The sequence below is a fragment of the Pelobates fuscus genome, chromosome 12 (genome assembly GCF_036172605.1).
Source record: "Pelobates fuscus isolate aPelFus1 chromosome 12, aPelFus1.pri, whole genome shotgun sequence".
Taxonomy (NCBI): domain Eukaryota; kingdom Metazoa; phylum Chordata; class Amphibia; order Anura; family Pelobatidae; genus Pelobates; species Pelobates fuscus.
This window is the reverse complement of record NC_086328.1, coordinates 79,453,553-79,471,583: the sequence shown is the minus strand read 5'-3', so window position 1 is coordinate 79,471,583 and position 18,031 is coordinate 79,453,553. Positions and strand designations below refer to the sequence as shown.

Here is an 18,031-nt window from a genome sequence, read left to right as displayed (position 1 = left end):
GATAAGAAGATGATATACTTAGTGAAGAACTTCATATTTTGACCAATAAAGTCATAAATGGAAGGGCATTTAAGCCATCTGATATAACAATTGACACTAAGTTACCATACGTAGGCTAGGAGTCCTAAACAATCATTGGATGTGGTTAAATGTGTCCAACTATTACCTCTGTTAATATACATCTGAGGCTTTTAACTATTTTGCAATCTACAGTCCTCAGACGAACTTTATTAAAAAAAAATAGACAAGGCTATTTTTTCGAATGAGCCGAGGTTCTATTTGTGTGTCGTGTTCTGTAATTCTGCAACAGTGTAATGGGGATGTAGCTCAGTGGTAGAGCGCATGCTTTGCATGTATGAGGCCCTGGGTTCAATCCCCGGCATCTCCAGGTGCAATTAATTTTAATTTAGAAGAGTCGGCATGAGTGACTTTGTTTACATAGTTCCAATGAAGAATTTATTCACCAGAAGATGAATTGTATCGAGAAAAATATGTAGGCAAAAAGTGATGTTTTCAAAATATTCACAAACTCGGCTTTAGTCACAGCTTCTTTAAATAAGTCAAAATTTTACAATTTAGTAATTATCACACAACAATGTCAACATTAGTGTATCAATCCAAAGAAAAATCTTTAAGCTCCAAATCCTCTCTTGTCTTAAAAATCCTGTGTCTGGTTTCCTTCTGAGGACAGAGTCTGCATTAGATTTCCTTATTCCCAAAGAAAATAGCATAGCGTTGCCAACTTCTCTAAGTGGGTTTTTAATAGTGTATATGGCGTATCCTACTTAAATTCTAGAGTTTCGGGAAGTTTCCTTGACCTCACATTCGTAGTTTTAGTGACTTCTCATGAGAATTTCATTTCTTTGGCTACAGAAGCTTTATTAAAATTGTTTCAAGGCTGATGTTTTAGAAAAGAGTCCAACATAGCTCCTTCCACAGCTTGGAACGTTTAGCCGAAAAGAAAATGCAATTCAGGTTTTGATTTTGAACAATTTAGAGTTGAGTGAGCAAACTTAATTAAACATCTGCTAAGATCCTGTTCACTGCTGTCTCAGAAAATCTGGTGCCTGGAGTCCATGAGGTGTCAGTAAATCGATTATAGGTCCTCATTCCCCGAGTAAAAGAGGATAATTTTTGGATAAGAAGATGATATACTTAGTGAAGAACTTCATATTTTGACCAATAAAGTCATAAATGGAAGGGCATTTAAGCCATCTGATATAACAATTGACACTAAGTTACCATACGTAGGCTAGGAGTCCTAAACAATCATTGGATGTGGTTAAATGTGTCCAACTATTACCTCTGTTAATATACATCTGAGGCTTTTAACTATTTTGCAATCTACAGTCCTCAGACGAACTTTATTAAAAAAAATAGACAAGGCTATTTTTTCGAATGAGCCGAGGTTCTATTTGTGTGTCGTGTTCTGTAATGCTGCAGCAATGTAATGGGGATGTAGCTCAGTGGTAGAGCGCATGCTTTGCATGTATGAGGCCCCGGGTTCAATCCCCGGCATCTCCAGGTGCAATTAATTTTAATTTAGAAGAGTCGGCATGAGTGACTTTGTTTACATAGTTCCAATGAAGAATTTATTCACCAGAAGATGAATTGTATCGAGAAAAATATGTAGGCAAAAAGTGATGTTTTCAAAATATTCACAAACTCGGCTTTAGTCACAGCTTCTTTAAATAAGTCAAAATTTTACAATTTAGTAATTATCACACAACAATGTGACATTAGTGTATCAATCCAAAGAAAAATCTTTAAGCTCCAAATCCTCTCTTGTCTTAAAAATCCTGTGTTTGGTTTCCTTCTGAGGACAGAGTCTGCATTAGATTTCCTTATTCCCAAAGAAAATAGCATAGCGTTGTCAACTTCTCTAAGTGGGTTTTTAATAGTGTATATGGCGTATCCTACTTAAATTCTAGAGTTTCGGGAAGTTTCCTTGACCTCACATTCGTAGTTTTAGTGACTTCTCATGAGAATTTCATTTCTTTGGCTACAGAAGCCTTATTAAAATTGTTTCAAGGCTGATGTTTTAGAAAAGAGTCCAACATGGACCTTCCACAGCTTGGAACGTTTAGCCGAAAAGAAAATGCAATTCAGGTTTTGATTTTGAACAATTTAGAGTTGAGTGAGCAAACTTAATTAAACATCTGCTAAGATCCTGTTCACTGCTGTCTCAGAAAATCTGGTGCCTGGTGTCCATGAGGTGTCAGTAAATCGATTATAGGTCCTCATTCCCCGAGTAAAAGAGGATAATTTTTGGATAAGAAGATGATATACTTAGTGAAGAACTTCATATTTTGACCAATAAAGTCATAAATGGAAGGGCATTTAAGCCATCTGATATAACAATTGACACTAAGTTACCATACGTAGGCTAGGAGTCCTAAACAATCATTGGATGTGGTTAAATGTGTCCAACTATTACCTCTGTTAATATACATCTGAGGCTTTTAACTATTTTGCAATCTACAGTCCTCAGACGAACTTTATTAAAAAAAAATAGACAAGGCTATTTTTTCGAATGAGCCGAGGTTCTATTTGTGTGTCGTGTTCTGTAATTCTGCAACAGTGTAATGGGGATGTAGCTCAGTGGTAGAGCGCATGCTTTGCATGTATGAGGCCCTGGGTTCAATCCCCGGCATCTCCAGGTGCAATTAATTTTAATTTAGAAGAGTCGGCATGAGTGACTTTGTTTACATAGTTCCAATGAAGAATTTATTCACCAGAAGATGAATTGTATCGAGAAAAATATGTAGGCAAAAAGTGATGTTTTCAAAATATTCACAAACTCGGCTTTAGTCACAGCTTCTTTAAATAAGTCAAAATTTTACAATTTAGTAATTATCACACAACAATGTCAACATTAGTGTATCAATCCAAAGAAAAATCTTTAAGCTCCAAATCCTCTCTTGTCTTAAAAATCCTGTGTCTGGTTTCCTTCTGAGGACAGAGTCTGCATTAGATTTCCTTATTCCCAAAGAAAATAGCATAGCGTTGCCAACTTCTCTAAGTGGGTTTTTAATAGTGTATATGGCGTATCCTACTTAAATTCTAGAGTTTCGGGAAGTTTCCTTGACCTCACATTCGTAGTTTTAGTGACTTCTCATTAGAATTTCATTTCTTTGGCTACAGAAGCTTTATTAAAATTGTTTCAAGGCTGATGTTTTAGAAAAGAGTCCAACATAGCTCCTTCCACAGCTTGGAACGTTTAGCCGAAAAGAAAATGCAATTCAGGTTTTGATTTTGAACAATTTAGAGTTGAGTGAGCAAACTTAATTAAACATCTGCTAAGATCCTGTTCACTGCTGTCTCAGAAAATCTGGTGCCTGGTGTCCATGAGGTGTCAGTAAATCGATTATAGGTCCTCATTCCCCTAGTAAAAGAGGATAATTTTTGGATAAGAAGATGATATACTTAGTGAAGAACTTCATATTTTGACCAATAAAGTCATAAATGGAAGGGCATTTAAGCCATCTGATATAACAATTGACACTAAGTTACCATACGTAGGCTAGGAGTCCTAAACAATCATTGGATGTGGTTAAATGTGTCCAACTATTACCTCTGTTAATATACATCTGAGGCTTTTAACTATTTTGCAATCTACAGTCCTCAGACGAACTTTATTAAAAAAAATAGACAAGGCTATTTTTTTCGAATGAGCCGAGGTTCTATTTGTGTGTCGTGTTCTGTAATGCTGCAGCAATGTAATGGGGATGTAGCTCAGTGGTAGAGCGCATGCTTTGCATGTATGAGGCCCCGGGTTCAATCCCCGGCATCTCCAGGTGCAATTAATTTTAATTTAGAAGAGTCGGCATGAGTTACTTTGTTTACATAGTTCCAATGAAGAATTTATTCACCAGAAGATGAATTGTATCGAGAAAAATATGTAGGCAAAAAGTGATGTTTTCAAAATATTCACAAACTCGGCTTTAGTCACAGCTTCTTTAAATAAGTCAAAATTTTACAATTTAGTAATTATCACACAACAATGTCAACATTAGTGTATCAATCCAAAGAAAAATCTTTAAGCTCCAAATCCTCTCTTGTCTTAAAAATCCTGTGTCTGGTTTCCTTCTGAGGACAGAGTCTGCATTAGATTTCCTTATTCCCAAAGAAAATAGCATAGCGTTGCCAACTTCTCTAAGTGGGTTTTTAATAGTGTATATGGCGTATCCTACTTAAATTCTAGAGTTTCGGGAAGTTTCCTTGACCTCACATTCGTAGTTTTAGTGACTTCTCATGAGAATTTCATTTCTTTGGCTACAGAAGCTTTATTAAAATTGTTTCAAGGCTGATGTTTTAGAAAAGAGTCCAACATAGCTCCTTCCACAGCTTGGAACGTTTAGCCGAAAAGAAAATGCAATTCAGGTTTTGATTTTGAACAATTTAGAGTTGAGTGAGCAAACTTAATTAAACATCTGCTAAGATCCTGTTCACTGCTGTCTCAGAAAATCTGGTGCCTGGTGTCCATGAGGTGTCAGTAAATCGATTATAGGTCCTCATTCCCCTAGTAAAAGAGGATAATTTTTGGATAAGAAGATGATATACTTAGTGAAGAACTTCATATTTTGACCAATAAAGTCATAAATGGAAGGGCATTTAAGCCATCTGATATAACAATTGACACTAAGTTACCATACGTAGGCTAGGAGTCCTAAACAATCATTGGATGTGGTTAAATGTGTCCAACTATTACCTCTGTTAATATACATCTGAGGCTTTTAACTATTTTGCAATCTACAGTCCTCAGACGAACTTTATTAAAAAAAATAGACAAGGCTATTTTTTTCGAATGAGCCGAGGTTCTATTTGTGTGTCGTGTTCTGTAATGCTGCAGCAATGTAATGGGGATGTAGCTCAGTGGTAGAGCGCATGCTTTGCATGTATGAGGCCCCGGGTTCAATCCCCGGCATCTCCAGGTGCAATTAATTTTAATTTAGAAGAGTCGGCATGAGTGACTTTGTTTACATAGTTCCAATGAAGAATTTATTCACCAGAAGATGAATTGTATCGAGAAAAATATGTAGGCAAAAAGTGATGTTTTCAAAATATTCACAAACTCGGCTTTAGTCACAGCTTCTTTAAATAAGTCAAAATTTTACAATTTAGTAATTATCACACAACAATGTCAACATTAGTGTATCAATCCAAAGAAAAATCTTTAAGCTCCAAATCCTCTCTTGTCTTAAAAATCCTGTGTCTGGTTTCCTTCTGAGGACAGAGTCTGCATTAGATTTCCTTATTCCCAAGGAAAATAGCATAGCGTTGCCAACTTCTCTAAGTGGGTTTTTAATAGTGTATATGGCGTATCCTACTTAAATTCTAGAGTTTCGGGAAGTTTCCTTGACCTCACATTCGTAGTTTTAGTGACTTCTCATGAGAATTTCATTTCTTTGGCTACAGAAGCTTTATTAAAATTGTTTCAAGGCTGATGTTTTAGAAAAGAGTCCAACATAGCTCCTTCCACAGCTTGGAACGTTTAGCCGAAAAGAAAATGCAATTCAGGTTTTGATTTTGAACAATTTAGAGTTGAGTGAGCAAACTTAATTAAACATCTGCTAAGATCCTGTTCACTGCTGTCTCAGAAAATCTGGTGCCTGGTGTCCATGAGGTGTCAGTAAATCGATTATAGGTCCTCATTCCCCGAGTAAAAGAGGATAATTTTTGGATAAGAAGATGATATACTTAGTGAAGAACTTCATATTTTGACCAATAAAGTCATAAATGGAAGGGCATTTAAGCCATCTGATATAACAATTGACACTAAGTTACCATACGTAGGCTAGGAGTCCTAAACAATCATTGGATGTGGTTAAATGTGTCCAACTATTACCTCTGTTAATATACATCTGAGGCTTTTAACTATTTTGCAATCTACAGTCCTCAGACGAACTTTATTAAAAAAAATAGACAAGGCTATTTTTTCGAATGAGCCGAGGTTCTATTTGTGTGTCGTGTTCTGTAATGCTGCAGCAATGTAATGGGGATGTAGCTCAGTGGTAGAGCGCATGCTTTGCATGTATGAGGCCCCGGGTTCAATCCCCGGCATCTCCAGGTGCAATTAATTTTAATTTAGAAGAGTCGGCATGAGTGACTTTGTTTACATAGTTCCAATGAAGAATTTATTCACCAGAAGATGAATTGTATCGAGAAAAATATGTAGGCAAAAAGTGATGTTTTCAAAATATTCACAAACTCGGCTTTAGTCACAGCTTCTTTAAATAAGTCAAAATTTTACAATTTAGTAATTATCACACAACAATGTGACATTAGTGTATCAATCCAAAGAAAAATCTTTAAGCTCCAAATCCTCTCTTGTCTTAAAAATCCTGTGTTTGGTTTCCTTCTGAGGACAGAGTCTGCATTAGATTTCCTTATTCCCAAAGAAAATAGCATAGCGTTGCCAACTTCTCTAAGTGGGTTTTTAATAGTGTATATGGCGTATCCTACTTAAATTCTAGAGTTTCGGGAAGTTTCCTTGACCTCACATTCGTAGTTTTAGTGACTTCTCATGAGAATTTCATTTCTTTGGCTACAGAAGCTTTATTAAAATTGTTTCAAGGCTGATGTTTTAGAAAAGAGTCCAACATGGACCTTCCACAGCTTGGAACGTTTAGCCGAAAAGAAAATGCAATTCAGGTTTTGATTTTGAACAATTTAGAGTTGAGTGAGCAAACTTAATTAAACATCTGCTAAGATCCTGTTCACTGCTGTCTCAGAAAATCTGGTGCCTGGTGTCCATGAGGTGTCAGTAAATCGATTATAGGTCCTCATTCCCCGAGTAAAAGAGGATAATTTTTGGATAAGAAGATGATATACTTAGTGAAGAACTTCATATTTTGACCAATAAAGTCATAAATGGAAGGGCATTTAAGCCATCTGATATAACAATTGACACTAAGTTACCATACGTAGGCTAGGAGTCCTAAACAATCATTGGATGTGGTTAAATGTGTCCAACTATTACCTCTGTTAATATACATCTGAGGCTTTTAACTATTTTGCAATCTACAGTCCTCAGACGAACTTTATTAAAAAAAATAGACAAGGCTATTTTTTTCGAATGAGCCGAGGTTCTATTTGTGTGTCGTGTTCTGTAATGCTGCAGCAATGTAATGGGGATGTAGCTCAGTGGTAGAGCGCATGCTTTGCATGTATGAGGCCCCGGGTTCAATCCCCGGCATCTCCAGGTGCAATTAATTTTAATTTAGAAGAGTCGGTATGAGTTACTTTGTTTACATAGTTCCAATGAAGAATTTATTCACCAGAAGATGAATTGTATCGAGAAAAATATGTAGGCAAAAAGTGATGTTTTCAAAATATTCACAAACTCGGCTTTAGTCACAGCTTCTTTAAATAAGTCAAAATTTTACAATTTAGTAATTATCACACAACAATGTCAACATTAGTGTATCAATCCAAAGAAAAATCTTTAAGCTCCAAATCCTCTCTTGTCTTAAAAATCCTGTGTCTGGTTTCCTTCTGAGGACAGAGTCTGCATTAGATTTCCTTATTCCCAAAGAAAATAGCATAGCGTTGCCAACTTCTCTAAGTGGGTTTTTAATAGTGTATATGGCGTATCCTACTTAAATTCTAGAGTTTCGGGAAGTTTCCTTGACCTCACATTCGTAGTTTTAGTGACTTCTCATGAGAATTTCATTTCTTTGGCTACAGAAGCTTTATTAAAATTGTTTCAAGGCTGATGTTTTAGAAAAGAGTCCAACATAGCTCCTTCCACAGCTTGGAACGTTTAGCCGAAAAGAAAATGCAATTCAGGTTTTGATTTTGAACAATTTAGAGTTGAGTGAGCAAACTTAATTAAACATCTGCTAAGATCCTGTTCACTGCTGTCTCAGAAAATCTGGTGCCTGGTGTCCATGAGGTGTCAGTAAATCGATTATAGGTCCTCATTCCCCTAGTAAAAGAGGATAATTTTTGGATAAGAAGATGATATACTTAGTGAAGAACTTCATATTTTGACCAATAAAGTCATAAATGGAAGGGCATTTAAGCCATCTGATATAACAATTGACACTAAGTTACCATACGTAGGCTAGGAGTCCTAAACAATCATTGGATGTGGTTAAATGTGTCCAACTATTACCTCTGTTAATATACATCTGAGGCTTTTAACTATTTTGCAATCTACAGTCCTCAGACGAACTTTATTAAAAAAAATAGACAAGGCTATTTTTTTCGAATGAGCCGAGGTTCTATTTGTGTGTCGTGTTCTGTAATGCTGCAGCAATGTAATGGGGATGTAGCTCAGTGGTAGAGCGCATGCTTTGCATGTATGAGGCCCCGGGTTCAATCCCCGGCATCTCCAGGTGCAATTAATTTTAATTTAGAAGAGTCGGCATGAGTGACTTTGTTTACATAGTTCCAATGAAGAATTTATTCACCAGAAGATGAATTGTATCGAGAAAAATATGTAGGCAAAAAGTGATGTTTTCAAAATATTCACAAACTCGGCTTTAGTCACAGCTTCTTTAAATAAGTCAAAATTTTACCATTTAGTAATTATCACACAACAATGTCAACATTAGTGTATCAATCCAAAGAAAAATCTTTAAGCTCCAAATCCTCTCTTGTCTTAAAAATCCTGTGTCTGGTTTCCTTCTGAGGACAGAGTCTGCATTAGATTTCCTTATTCCCAAAGAAAATAGCATAGCGTTGCCAACTTCTCTAAGTGGGTTTTTAATAGTGTATATGGCGTATCCTACTTAAATTCTAGAGTTTCGGGAAGTTTCCTTGACCTCACATTCGTAGTTTTAGTGACTTCTCATGAGAATTTCATTTCTTTGGCTACAGAAGCTTTATTAAAATTGTTTCAAGGCTGATGTTTTAGAAAAGAGTCCAACATAGCTCCTTCCACAGCTTGGAACGTTTAGCCGAAAAGAAAATGCAATTCAGGTTTTGATTTTGAACAATTTAGAGTTGAGTGAGCAAACTTAATTAAACATCTGCTAAGATCCTGTTCACTGCTGTCTCAGAAAATCTGGTGCCTGGTGTCCATGAGGTGTCAGTAAATCGATTATAGGTCCTCATTCCCCTAGTAAAAGAGGATAATTTTTGGATAAGAAGATGATATACTTAGTGAAGAACTTCATATTTTGACCAATAAAGTCATAAATGGAAGGGCATTTAAGCCATCTGATATAACAATTGACACTAAGTTACCATACGTAGGCTAGGAGTCCTAAACAATCATTGGATGTGGTTAAATGTGTCCAACTATTACCTCTGTTAATATACATCTGAGGCTTTTAACTATTTTGCAATCTACAGTCCTCAGACGAACTTTATTAAAAAAAAATAGACAAGGCTATTTTTTCGAATGAGCCGAGGTTCTATTTGTGTGTCGTGTTCTGTAATGCTGCAACAGTGTAATGGGGATGTAGCTCAGTGGTAGAGCGCATGCTTTGCATGTATGAGGCCCCGGATTCAATCCCCGGCATCTCCAGGTGCAATTAATTTTAATTTAGAAGAGTCGGCATGAGTGACTTTGTTTACATAGTTCCAATGAAGAATTTATTCACCAGAAGATGAATTGTATCGAGAAAAATATGTAGGCAAAAAGTGATGTTTTCAAAATATTCACAAACTCGGCTTTAGTCACAGCTTCTTTAAATAAGTCAAAATTTTACAATTTAGTAATTATCACACAACAATGTCAACATTAGTGTATCAATCCAAAGAAAAATCTTTAAGCTCCAAATCCTCTCTTGTCTTAAAAATCCTGTGTCTGGTTTCCTTCTGAGGACAGAGTCTGCATTAGATTTCCTTATTCCCAAAGAAAATAGCATAGCGTTGCCAACTTCTCTAAGTGGGTTTTTAATAGTGTATATGGCGTATCCTACTTAAATTCTAGAGTTTCGGGAAGTTTCCTTGACCTCACATTCGTAGTTTTAGTGACTTCTCATGAGAATTTCATTTCTTTGGCTACAGAAGCTTTATTAAAATAGTTTCAAGGCTGATGTTTTAGAAAAGAGTCCAACATAGCTCCTTCCACAGCTTGGAACGTTTAGCCGAAAAGAAAATGCAATTCAGGTTTTGATTTTGAACAATTTAGAGTTGAGTGAGCAAACTTAATTAAACATCTGCTAAGATCCTGTTCACTGCTGTCTCAGAAAATCTGGTGCCTGGTGTCCATGAGGTGTCAGTAAATCGATTATAGGTCCTCATTCCCCGAGTAAAAGAGGATAATTTTTGGATAAGAAGATGATATACTTAGTGAAGAACTTCATATTTTGACCAATAAAGTCATAAATGGAAGGGCATTTAAGCCATCTGATATAACAATTGACACTAAGTTACCATACGTAGGCTAGGAGTCCTAAACAATCATTGGATGTGGTTAAATGTGTCCAACTATTACCTCTGTTAATATACATCTGAGGCTTTTAACTATTTTGCAATTTACAGTCCTCAGACGAACTTTATTAAAAAAAATAGACAAGGCTATTTTTTCGAATGAGCCGAGGTTCTATTTGTGTGTCGTGTTCTGTAATGCTGCAACAGTGTAATGGGGATGTAGCTCAGTGGTAGAGCGCATGCTTTGCATGTATGAGGCCCCGGGTTCAATCCCTGGCATCTCCAGGTGCAATTAATTTTAATTTAGAAGAGTCGGCATGAGTGACTTTGTTTACATAGTTCCAATGAAGAATTTATTCACCAGAAGATGAATTGTATCGAGAAAAATATGTAGGCAAAAAGTGATGTTTTCAAAATATTCACAAACTCGGCTTTAGTCACAGCTTCTTTAAATAAGTCAAAATTTTACAATTTAGTAATTATCACACAACAATGTCAACATTAGTGTATCAATCCAAAGAAAAATCTTTAAGCTCCAAATCCTCTCTTGTCTTAAAAATCCTGTGTCTGGTTTCCTTCTGAGGACAGAGTCTGCATTAGATTTCCTTATTCCCAAAGAAAATAGCATAGCGTTGCCAACTTCTCTAAGTGGGTTTTTAATAGTGTATATGGCGTATCCTACTTAAATTCTAGAGTTTCGGGAAGTTTCCTTGACCTCACATTCGTAGTTTTAGTGACTTCTCATGAGAATTTCATTTCTTTGGCTACAGAAGCTTTATTAAAATTGTTTCAAGGCTGATGTTTTAGAAAAGAGTCCAACATAGCTCCTTCCACAGCTTGGAACGTTTAGCCGAAAAGAAAATGCAATTCAGGTTTTGATTTTGAACAATTTAGAGTTGAGTGAGCAAACTTAATTAAACATCTGCTAAGATCCTGCTCACTTCTGTCTCAGAAAATCTGGTGCCTGGTGTCCATGAGGTGTCAGTAAATCGATTATAGGTCCTCATTCCCCGAGTAAAAGAGGATAATTTTTGGATAAGAAGATGATATACTTAGTGAAGAACTTCATATTTTGACCAATAAAGTCAAAATTTTACAATTTAGTAATTATCACACAACAATGTCAACATTAGTGTATCAATCCAAAGAAAAATCTTTAAGCTCCAAATCCTCTCTTGTCTTAAAAATCCTGTGTCTGGTTTCCTTCTGAGGACAGAGTCTGCATTAGATTTCCTTATTCCCAAAGAAAATAGCATAGCGTTGCCAACTTCTCTAAGTGGGGTTTTAATAGTGTATATGGCGTATCCTACTTAAATTCTAGAGTTTCGGGAAGTTTCCTTGACCTCACATTCGTAGTTTTAGTGACTTCTCATGAGAATTTCATTTCTTTGGCTACAGAAGCTTTATTAAAATTGTTTCAAGGCTGATGTTTTAGAAAAGAGTCCAACATAGCTCCTTCCACAGCTTGGAACGTTTAGCCGAAAAGAAAATGCAATTCAGGTTTTGATTTTGAACAATTTAGAGTTGAGTGAGCAAACTTAATTAAACATCTGCTAAGATCCTGTTCACTGCTGTCTCAGAAAATCTGGTGCCTGGTGTCCATGAGGTGTCAGTAAATCGATTATAGGTCCTCACTCCCCGAGTAAAAGAGGATAATTTTTGGATAAGAAGATGATATACTTAGTGAAGAACTTCATATTTTGACCAATAAAGTCATAAATGGAAGGGCATTTAAGCCATCTGATATAACAATTGACACTAAGTTACCATACGTAGGCTAGGAGTCCTAAACAATCATTGGATGTGGTTAAATGTGTCCAACTATTACCTCTGTTAATATACATCTGAGGCTTTTAACTATTTTGCAATCTACAGTCCTCAGACGAACTTTATTAAAAAAAAATAGACAAGGCTATTTTTTCGAATGAGCCGAGGTTCTATTTGTGTGTCGTGTTCTGTAATGCTGCAGCAATGTAATGGGGATGTAGCTCAGTGGTAGAGCGCATGCTTTGCATGTATGAGGCCCCGGGTTCAATCCCCGGCATCTCCAGGTGCAATTAATTTTAATTTAGAAGAGTCGGCATGAGTGACTTTGTTTACATAGTTCCAATGAAGAATTTATTCACCAGAAGATGAATTGTATCGAGAAAAATATGTAGGCAAAAAGTGATGTTTTCAAAATATTCACAAACTCGGCTTTAGTCACAGCTTCTTTAAATAAGTCAAAATTTTACAATTTAGTAATTATCACACAACAATGTCAACATTAGTGTATCAATCCAAAGAAAAATCTTTAAGCTCCAAATCCTCTCTTGTCTTAAAAATCCTGTGTTTGGTTTCCTTCTGAGGACAGAGTCTGCATTAGATTTCCTTATTCCCAAAGAAAATAGCATAGCGTTGTCAACTTCTCTAAGTGGGTTTTTAATAGTGTATATGGCGTATCCTACTTAAATTCTAGAGTTTCGGGAAGTTTCCTTGACCTCACATTCGTAGTTTTAGTGACTTCTCATGAGAATTTCATTTCTTTGGCTACAGAAGCTTTATTAAAATTGTTTCAAGGCTGATGTTTTAGAAAAGAGTCCAACATGGACCTTCCACAGCTTGGAACGTTTAGCCGAAAAGAAAATGCAATTCAGGTTTTGATTTTGAACAATTTAGAGTTGAGTGAGCAAACTTAATTAAACATCTGCTAAGATCCTGTTCACTGCTGTCTCAGAAAATCTGGTGCCTGGTGTCCATGAGGTGTCAGTAAATCGATTATAGGTCCTCATTCCCCGAGTAAAAGAGGATAATTTTTGGATAAGAAGATGATATACTTAGTGAAGAACTTCATATTTTGACCAATAAAGTCATAAATGGAAGGGCATTTAAGCCATCTGATATAACAATTGACACTAAGTTACCATACGTAGGCTAGGAGTCCTAAACAATCATTGGATGTGGTTAAATGTGTCCAACTATTACCTCTGTTAATATACATCTGAGGCTTTTAACTATTTTGCAATTTACAGTCCTCAGACGAACTTTATTAAAAAAAATAGACAAGGCTATTTTTTCGAATGAGCCGAGGTTCTATTTGTGTGTCGTGTTCTGTAATGCTGCAACAGTGTAATGGGGATGTAGCTCAGTGGTAGAGCGCATGCTTTGCATGTATGAGGCCCCGGATTCAATCCCCGGCATCTCCAGGTGCAATTAATTTTAATTTAGAAGAGTCGGCATGAGTGACTTTGTTTACATAGTTCCAATGAAGAATTTATTCACCAGAAGATGAATTGTATCGAGAAAAATATGTAGGCAAAAAGTGATGTTTTCAAAATATTCACAAACTCGGCTTTAGTCACAGCTTCTTTAAATAAGTCAAAATTTTACAATTTAGTAATTATCACACAACAATGTCAACATTAGTGTATCAATCCAAAGAAAAATCTTTAAGCTCCAAATCCTCTCTTGTCTTAAAAATCCTGTGTCTGGTTTCCTTCTGAGGACAGAGTCTGCATTAGATTTCCTTATTCCCAAAGAAAATAGCATAGCGTTGCCAACTTCTCTAAGTGGGTTTTTAATAGTGTATATGGCGTATCCTACTTAAATTCTAGAGTTTCGGGAAGTTTCCTTGACCTCACATTCGTAGTTTTAGTGACTTCTCATGAGAATTTCATTTCTTTGGCTACAGAAGCTTTATTAAAATAGTTTCAAGGCTGATGTTTTAGAAAAGAGTCCAACATAGCTCCTTCCACAGCTTGGAACGTTTAGCCGAAAAGAAAATGCAATTCAGGTTTTGATTTTGAACAATTTAGAGTTGAGTGAGCAAACTTAATTAAACATCTGCTAAGATCCTGTTCACTGCTGTCTCAGAAAATCTGGTGCCTGGTGTCCATGAGGTGTCAGTAAATCGATTATAGGTCCTCATTCCCCGAGTAAAAGAGGATAATTTTTGGATAAGAAGATGATATACTTAGTGAAGAACTTCATATTTTGACCAATAAAGTCATAAATGGAAGGGCATTTAAGCCATCTGATATAACAATTGACACTAAGTTACCATACGTAGGCTAGGAGTCCTAAACAATCATTGGATGTGGTTAAATGTGTCCAACTATTACCTCTGTTAATATACATCTGAGGCTTTTAACTATTTTGCAATTTACAGTCCTCAGACGAACTTTATTAAAAAAAATAGACAAGGCTATTTTTTCGAATGAGCCGAGGTTCTATTTGTGTGTCGTGTTCTGTAATGCTGCAACAGTGTAATGGGGATGTAGCTCAGTGGTAGAGCGCATGCTTTGCATGTATGAGGCCCCGGGTTCAATCCCTGGCATCTCCAGGTGCAATTAATTTTAATTTAGAAGAGTCGGCATGAGTGACTTTGTTTACATAGTTCCAATAAAGAATTTATTCACCAGAAGATGAATTGTATCGAGAAAAATATGTAGGCAAAAAGTGATGTTTTCAAAATATTCACAAACTCGGCTTTAGTCACAGCTTCTTTAAATAAGTCAAAATTTTACAATTTAGTAATTATCACACAACAATGTCAACATTAGTGTATCAATCCAAAGAAAAATCTTTAAGCTCCAAATCCTCTCTTGTCTTAAAAATCCTGTGTCTGGTTTCCTTCTGAGGACAGAGTCTGCATTAGATTTCCTTATTCCCAAAGAAAATAGCATAGCGTTGCCAACTTCTCTAAGTGGGTTTTTAATAGTGTATATGGCGTATCCTACTTAAATTCTAGAGTTTCGGGAAGTTTCCTTGACCTCACATTCGTAGTTTTAGTGACTTCTCATGAGAATTTCATTTCTTTGGCTACAGAAGCTTTATTAAAATTGTTTCAAGGCTGATGTTTTAGAAAAGAGTCCAACATAGCTCCTTCCACAGCTTGGAACGTTTAGCCGAAAAGAAAATGCAATTCAGGTTTTGATTTTGAACAATTTAGAGTTGAGTGAGCAAACTTAATTAAACATCTGCTAAGATCCTGCTCACTTCTGTCTCAGAAAATCTGGTGCCTGGTGTCCATGAGGTGTCAGTAAATCGATTATAGGTCCTCATTCCCCGAGTAAAAGAGGATAATTTTTGGATAAGAAGATGATATACTTAGTGAAGAACTTCATATTTTGACCAATAAAGTCAAAATTTTACAATTTAGTAATTATCACACAACAATGTCAACATTAGTGTATCAATCCAAAGAAAAATCTTTAAGCTCCAAATCCTCTCTTGTCTTAAAAATCCTGTGTCTGGTTTCCTTCTGAGGACAGAGTCTGCATTAGATTTCCTTATTCCCAAAGAAAATAGCATAGCGTTGCCAACTTCTCTAAGTGGGGTTTTAATAGTGTATATGGCGTATCCTACTTAAATTCTAGAGTTTCGGGAAGTTTCCTTGACCTCACATTCGTAGTTTTAGTGACTTCTCATGAGAATTTCATTTCTTTGGCTACAGAAGCTTTATTAAAATTGTTTCAAGGCTGATGTTTTAGAAAAGAGTCCAACATAGCTCCTTCCACAGCTTGGAACGTTTAGCCGAAAAGAAAATGCAATTCAGGTTTTGATTTTGAACAATTTAGAGTTGAGTGAGCAAACTTAATTAAACATCTGCTAAGATCCTGTTCACTGCTGTCTCAGAAAATCTGGTGCCTGGTGTCCATGAGGTGTCAGTAAATCGATTATAGGTCCTCACTCCCCGAGTAAAAGAGGATAATTTTTGGATAAGAAGATGATATACTTAGTGAAGAACTTCATATTTTGACCAATAAAGTCATAAATGGAAGGGCATTTAAGCCATCTGATATAACAATTGACACTAAGTTACCATACGTAGGCTAGGAGTCCTAAACAATCATTGGATGTGGTTAAATGTGTCCAACTATTACCTCTGTTAATATACATCTGAGGCTTTTAACTATTTTGCAATCTACAGTCCTCAGACGAACTTTATTAAAAAAAAATAGACAAGGCTATTTTTTCGAATGAGCCGAGGTTCTATTTGTGTGTCGTGTTCTGTAATGCTGCAGCAATGTAATGGGGATGTAGCTCAGTGGTAGAGCGCATGCTTTGCATGTATGAGGCCCAAGGTTCAATCCCCGGCATCTCCAGGTGCAATTAATTTTAATTTAGAAGAGTCGGCATGAGTGACTTTGTTTACATAGTTCCAATGAAGAATTTATTCACCAGAAGATGAATTGTATGAATGTATGAGGCCCAAGGTTCAATCCCCGGCATCTCCAGGTGCAATTAATTTTAATTTAGAAGAGTCGGCATGAGTGACTTTGTTTACATAGTTCCAATGAAGAATTTATTCACCAGAAGATGAATTGTATCGAGAAAAATATGTAGGCAAAAAGTGATGTTTTCAAAATATTCACAAACTCGGCTTTAGTCACAGCTTCTTTAAATAAGTCAAAATTTTACAATTTAGTAATTATCACACAACAATGTCAACATTAGTGTATCAATCCAAAGAAAAATCTTTAAGCTCCAAATCCTCTCTTGTCTTAAAAATCCTGTGTCTGGTTTCCTTCTGAGGACAGAGTCTGCATTAGATTTCCTTATTCCCAAAGAAAATAGCATAGCGTTGCCAACTTCTCTAAGTGGGTTTTTAATAGTGTATATGGCGTATCCTACTTAAATTCTAGAGTTTCGGGAAGTTTCCTTGACCTCACATTCGTAGTTTTAGTGACTTCTCATGAGAATTTCATTTCTTTTGCTACAGAAGCTTTATTAAAATTGTTTCAAGGCTGATGTTTTAGAAAAGAGTAGAACATAGCTCCTTCCACAGCTTGGAACGTTTAGCCGAAAAGAAAATGCAATTCAGGTTTTGATTTTGAACAATTTAGAGTTGAGTGAGCAAACTTAATTAAACATCTGCTAAGATCCTGTTCACTGCTGTCTCAGAAAATCTGGTGCCTGGAGTCCATGAGGTGTCAGTAAATCGATTATAGGTCCTCATTCCCCGAGTAAAAGAGGATAATTTTTGGATAAGAAGATGATATACTTAGTGAAGAACTTCATATTTTGACCAATAAAGTCATAAATGGAAGGGCATTTAAGCCATCTGATATAACAATTGACACTAAGTTACCATACGTAGGCTAGGAGTCCTAAACAATCATTGGATGTGGTTAAATGTGTCCAACTATTACCTCTGTTAATATACATCTGAGGCTTTTAACTATTTTGCAATCTACAGTCCTCAGACGAACTTTATTAAAAAAAATAGACAAGGCTATTTTTTCGAATGAGCCGAGGTTCTATTTGTGTGTCGTGTTCTGTAATGCTCCAGCAATGTAATGGGGATGTAGCTCAGTGGTAGAGCGCATGCTTTGCATGTATGAGGCCCCGGGTTCAATCCCCGGCATCTCCAGGTGCAATTAATTTTAATTTAGAAGAGTCGGTGTGAGTGACTTTGTTTACATAGTTCCAATGAAGAATTTATTCACCAGAAGATGAATTGTATCGAGAAAAATATGTAGGCAAAAAGTGATGTTTTCAAAATATTCACAAACTCGGCTTTAGTCACAGCTTCTTTAAATAAGTCAAAATTTTACAATTTAGTAATTATCACACAACAATGTCAACATTAGTGTATCAATCCAAAGAAAAATCTTTAAGCTCCAAATCCTCTCTTGTCTTAAAAATCCTGTGTTTGGTTTCCTTCTGAGGACAGAGTCTGCATTAGATTTCCTTATTCCCAAAGAAAATAGCATAGCGT

The 18,031-nt window shown here is 36.1% G+C and overlaps 14 non-coding genes across 14 annotated transcripts; all 14 read left to right on the top strand.

Moving 5' to 3' along the window:
* Positions 1-316: 316 nt before the first annotated feature.
* TRNAA-UGC (transfer RNA alanine (anticodon UGC)) lies at positions 317-388 on the top strand. Its single transcript has one exon. It is a non-coding gene; the product is annotated as a tRNA-Ala (tRNA).
* Positions 389-1,452: 1,064 nt separating this feature from the next.
* On the top strand, positions 1,453-1,524 carry TRNAA-UGC (transfer RNA alanine (anticodon UGC)). The gene has a single exon. It is a non-coding gene; the product is annotated as a tRNA-Ala (tRNA).
* Positions 1,525-2,587: 1,063 nt separating this feature from the next.
* Positions 2,588-2,659, top strand: TRNAA-UGC (transfer RNA alanine (anticodon UGC)). The gene has a single exon. It is a non-coding gene; the product is annotated as a tRNA-Ala (tRNA).
* A 1,065-nt stretch (positions 2,660-3,724) lies between these two features.
* TRNAA-UGC (transfer RNA alanine (anticodon UGC)) lies at positions 3,725-3,796 on the top strand. Its single transcript has one exon. It is a non-coding gene; the product is annotated as a tRNA-Ala (tRNA).
* Positions 3,797-4,861: 1,065 nt separating this feature from the next.
* Positions 4,862-4,933, top strand: TRNAA-UGC (transfer RNA alanine (anticodon UGC)). Its single transcript has one exon. It is a non-coding gene; the product is annotated as a tRNA-Ala (tRNA).
* Positions 4,934-5,997: 1,064 nt separating this feature from the next.
* On the top strand, positions 5,998-6,069 carry TRNAA-UGC (transfer RNA alanine (anticodon UGC)). Its single transcript has one exon. It is a non-coding gene; the product is annotated as a tRNA-Ala (tRNA).
* A 1,063-nt stretch (positions 6,070-7,132) lies between these two features.
* On the top strand, positions 7,133-7,204 carry TRNAA-UGC (transfer RNA alanine (anticodon UGC)). Its single transcript has one exon. It is a non-coding gene; the product is annotated as a tRNA-Ala (tRNA).
* A 1,065-nt stretch (positions 7,205-8,269) lies between these two features.
* Positions 8,270-8,341, top strand: TRNAA-UGC (transfer RNA alanine (anticodon UGC)). The gene has a single exon. It is a non-coding gene; the product is annotated as a tRNA-Ala (tRNA).
* A 1,065-nt stretch (positions 8,342-9,406) lies between these two features.
* On the top strand, positions 9,407-9,478 carry TRNAA-UGC (transfer RNA alanine (anticodon UGC)). Its single transcript has one exon. It is a non-coding gene; the product is annotated as a tRNA-Ala (tRNA).
* A 1,064-nt stretch (positions 9,479-10,542) lies between these two features.
* Positions 10,543-10,614, top strand: TRNAA-UGC (transfer RNA alanine (anticodon UGC)). The gene has a single exon. It is a non-coding gene; the product is annotated as a tRNA-Ala (tRNA).
* A 1,693-nt stretch (positions 10,615-12,307) lies between these two features.
* Positions 12,308-12,379, top strand: TRNAA-UGC (transfer RNA alanine (anticodon UGC)). The gene has a single exon. It is a non-coding gene; the product is annotated as a tRNA-Ala (tRNA).
* Positions 12,380-13,442: 1,063 nt separating this feature from the next.
* TRNAA-UGC (transfer RNA alanine (anticodon UGC)) lies at positions 13,443-13,514 on the top strand. The gene has a single exon. It is a non-coding gene; the product is annotated as a tRNA-Ala (tRNA).
* Positions 13,515-14,578: 1,064 nt separating this feature from the next.
* On the top strand, positions 14,579-14,650 carry TRNAA-UGC (transfer RNA alanine (anticodon UGC)). The gene has a single exon. It is a non-coding gene; the product is annotated as a tRNA-Ala (tRNA).
* A 2,961-nt stretch (positions 14,651-17,611) lies between these two features.
* Positions 17,612-17,683, top strand: TRNAA-UGC (transfer RNA alanine (anticodon UGC)). The gene has a single exon. It is a non-coding gene; the product is annotated as a tRNA-Ala (tRNA).
* The last annotated feature ends 348 nt before the right edge of the window (positions 17,684-18,031 follow it).